Genomic DNA, 4,608 nt, shown 5'->3' on the forward strand with positions numbered 1-4,608 from the left:
TATCATATGCAATGAAAGCAGTAATTTTATAAAGTAAAAGAGAGAGATGAATTTTATAGTGGTTCAGCAAACACAGTCTACTGTACTCGTCTCCTTGGAACTCCTAGGAAGATTGCAATATCCCTTAGTATAATATTGGGCGTTCAAGTTTTGAACACCAAACCAGCCTTTAACTCCTCCAGGTTTTACGACTATAACCAATGTACTCAGTCTCTTTCTGCAACTACAGAGTAGAAAATACAAGTTTGAAGAAAATAATTTTTCTTTCTCCAACAAAGAGATCTTGGCTTGTGGATCTTGATCTTCTTGAATAAGCAGCAGAAGTCTTTTGAAATATCGATTTAAATTTTAAAGCTTTTGTCTCTATTTCTCACTGGTCACTAGATGTGAAAACAATTGAAAGCAATGTATACTTAGAATTTTTTAATTGACCAGAACATTCTTTCGCCTTGGAAGAGGGTAGTTATATGTGTACAAATAAGTCAAATGTATTTTATAAAATATAAATAAATTATTTGACTCGTGACAAACTCAAATCGTGTCAATAAAATATATTGACATGACTTGCATCACTAATTTTATTGACAAAAGTTTTAAAAATTATTTTACTATAGACTAACACCGGTGGCATCAATAAAATGAAAAATAAAAAAGAAATATAATTTTTGGAAGGTTAAACCACCTATTGTCGAGGTAACGCTACACTTTAATTTGGTCTTCGTACGTAACAATAAATAGAGAATAAATTGTATATAAATTAAAAGAAATGGAGAAAAAACGAATGAAACATTATCGGATTTATTGAGGCTAAGAGTAGCGTCTAGACAGAGCTACCTTGAGAAACACTTAGTCCCTACGACTATAAAAAAACAATTTCATTACCAGGAATTAAACCTGGGTCTCTCGGGTGAGAGCCGAGTATCCTAAACAACTAGACTACAACGAATTTAGTTACAAATTTTTACCCACATTATTTTGTTCCTTACTTCCTTGACTCAAATCTGAATACCCAAAATATATCTACACGTACAAATAAGTCAAATGCATTTGCCAAACAACTAATAAAAAAAAAGGGAAAATTGTCAAATCGGTTGCCCTAAGCCAAACAATAGTGCAATTAAGACCTTAAGTTAAAGAAATTCTATATAAATCTCATACACCGGTTAAAATATTCAATTGAGTCCTAAATTACCTGTTTGGTTAGCTGGTGCTTTCTAGTGTTGACATGTGGCTCATTTTTTAATTATTGATTTGTTAAATATTTTTATAAAAATAGATTTTGCTTTTTTTTAAAAAAAAATATTGAAATACATTTTTTTTTCTTAATCCATATTTTGGTGGCCATGACTGTAACACCCCGTGTTACGACCCCTAAGATCAATTAAATCATTTAATCAATTACCCAAAAGAAAGAATTAAATCACAGTAATTAATTAGGAAGGCCCACCATAGTCCACGGGCCCTTACCCCTAAACCCAATCCTTAGTCCCAATAGAAGTAGAACTAGCAAGCCCATAATATTAGTTCCTAACTAGGACACCTAAATATATAAATAGGGGACTTAAGAGAAACCTAGAAACCCCCACAACAATAAATGACTCACCATCCCAAAAAGAGCTCCAAGAATTCCCTTAGAAGAAATCAAGAAAGCAAGAAAGCTTAAAGAAAGACCCTTCATAGCCAAGGAATTAATTAAGGCTAAGAGGTAACCCATGTCTCAACAAAACCTATTTTCATAGTTATAATTCCCCCTTAGGGTTTCCCCCATATTATTGTATATTGGCGAGTTATGATGATTATTATTGGTAATTGATGTGATGATCCCATGGGGGATCTTGATAATCTTGATATTGGGAGATTCTTGATAATTATGGCGTTCTTGGTAATTATATGGAGTTCTTGATGATTATGTGTTGTTCTTGATAATTATGTGATGCTCTTGATGTTTATGTGTTATTCTTACCGAATCTTGCAATTAGAAGACGAACCGTATTCTTGTTGATATAAAAGCGATTAGAACCCTAGGTTGTATCGTATGATCTTATTCTTGGATTATCGGGTGGGGAAATCGCATGTTTGGGTGTTGATTATGTTTAGAAAAGCATGATAGGTTATGTACCATTCGTTTCTCGTATTTGATCCGTTAATTGTCTACAAATTGTCGTTAATTGCATTATAAAGTGTCTAAGCATGGTTTCGGCTTCCACAACGGTTCCCGGGGCGAAAAGTGATGAAAAGAGTCAGTGGGGGGTAGGTGGGGGTAGGGGACCCGCCACCTACCCGTGGCCGTAAAACACTGCCCGGCAGCGGGTGGCCGGCGGGCGGGCAGCTGCCCGCTGGCGACCTGCTGCCCGGAACAGTAGAATCTGGCGGGCAGCCGGCGGGGCCCACCGGCTACCCGCTGGAAAATTGTCCCACCCGGGATCCCGGCTTCCCCGTTTGATGTTTCCCCGTCCCCCGTGGTGTCCCAACGGACTCCGTTTATCGTGCCTATGACTAGTTTGATATTTCGGGTACCGTTCATAGGTTTATGAGTCTATTATATTGCATGCTAGTTGAATTGGTATCCCGTTGACCTAGGTGGAAGAAGTATGAACCCCTTAGGACTATTCTTAGTATGTGATGGATCACGCATAGGTTTTGTTATACGTTTTCACCCCCTTCCCAATGTGTTAATGTGGGCTGCATGTACCTGCTATGTGTTATGTGTGCATGTAACCCCGAGTTGGTTAAGATCAATCGGGCTATACGGGCAGTCGGGTGGGCTGAAAACCATACCGGCTGTTAACCAGGCTGGTAGAGACCGGTCAGGTATATAAATATTATATAGGACTAAGTTCCACTATACGGGCAGTCGGATGGGCTGAGAACCATACCGGCTGTTAACCAGGCTGGTAGAGACCGGTCAGGTATATAAATATTATATAGGACAAAGGTCCACTATACGGGCAGTTGCATGGGCTGAGAACCATCTCAACTGTTAACCAGGCTGGTAAAGACCGGTCAGGTATATAAATATTATGTAGGACAAAGGTCCATCAGCCGGTTGCGATCGGCTCCTCCGTAATGTGAGACGGGGCAGGGTGCTGCGGGGCCGTGTCAGAGCTATATGCGCTGACCCTCATGTATGGGCATGCGATTGGTCCTGTGGCGCCAACAAAGTGTGTTATGGGATGAGATATAGATGAGTTGTGGTTATGAGTATCTTGGGGAATGTGACTATGGGACTTATGCTGTGGATTGTTTATGTTGGGTTATGATTATTAATTGTGCTCAGCTTTATCTGTCTTGCTTATCGTATATGCTTGTTACACTGTTGCTTGTGTCTAGCCTTATCTGTCGAGTCATTCCCGGTTTTAAAAGCTAGAGTTCGTAGGATATATCTTCATGCTCAAAATAATTTTCGTATATCTATATATATCTCTTTACGTAATGTATTTCCACGCGTTGGAGTGGGTTACCAGCATCTCTCGCTGAACAGATATATTTGGCTTTCAGGCACAGAAGATTAAGTCACTGGAGTGCGCTAGAGCTTGGAATATAGAAGTAGTTAGTTTCCCTTCCGGCCTGCGTGCCACGTTTATGCATTCATACCATTGAGACATTAGTTAGTTAGCCTGTGCACCTGAGTTCTCTAGCTCAGGTGTGGCATAGCACCCCGTACACTCGTGCTCTGTTTGGGATTTAATGAGATTTCACCTTTATTTTATAAGTTTTAAATATCTTGAAAATCTGGGGTGTTACAATGACCGTTTTCTCTTCCTCTTTTTTGTGCTTCCTGTAGGCTGCAATGGCTGCCTTCTCCTAATTTTTGATTTGGTCTTCCTCTTTTCTCTTTTGCGGCGACAATGATTTATGTCGTTGGTCCCGGTGGGATTACGGTATAAGTGTAGGGGGGTGGTGGTTTGGGGGGGGGGGGGCATAGACTTGTATAGATTTAAAAACTTTTGCGGTTCATTTAAGTACCAGAGATGTGACCTTAACGTTTCGAGGGTATGCACAACGGAAAGTATATAACCTCATTTTAATCTTATTTGCACGAAAGTTTGATCTTGAGAATATTAAGTTTGCGTGTGATTATATGCAATGAAAGCAGCAAATATATAAAGTAAAAGAGAGAAAGATGAATTTTATAGTAGTTTAGCCAACACAGTCTACTCTACTCGTCTCCTTGGAACTCCTAGGAAGATTGCACTATCCCTTAGTACAATATTGGACGTTCAAGCTTTGAACACCAAACCAGCCTTGAACTCCAGTAGGTTTTACGACAATAACAAATGTACTCCGTCTCTTTCTGCAACTACCGAGTAGAGAATACAAGTTTGAAGAAAATAATTCTTCTTTCTCCAACAAAGAGATCTTGGCTTGTGGATCTTGATCTTATTTAATAAGCAGCACAAGTCTTTTGAAATATGTATTTAAATTTTTAAGTTTTTGTCTCTCTTTCTCACTGGTCACTAGATGTGAAAACAATTGAAAGCAATGTGTACTTGGAAATTTTTTAATTGACCAGCACATTCTTCAGTCTTGGAAGAGGGTAGTTAAATCTGTACAAATATGTCAAATGTATTTGAAAAAATATAAATAAATTATTTGACTCGTGACAAA

General features: G+C 38.7%; 1 non-coding gene across 1 annotated transcript; it reads right to left on the reverse strand.

The window, feature by feature from the left end:
* Nucleotides 1-873: 873 nt before the first annotated feature.
* Nucleotides 874-946, reverse strand: TRNAE-CUC. The gene has a single exon. It is a non-coding gene; the product is annotated as a tRNA-Glu (tRNA).
* Nucleotides 947-4,608: the final 3,662 nt, after the last annotated feature.

Source organism: Ipomoea nil, unplaced genomic scaffold, assembly GCF_001879475.1.
Source record: "Ipomoea nil cultivar Tokyo-kokei standard unplaced genomic scaffold, Asagao_1.1 scaffold0761, whole genome shotgun sequence".
NCBI lineage: Eukaryota > Viridiplantae > Streptophyta > Magnoliopsida > Solanales > Convolvulaceae > Ipomoea > Ipomoea nil.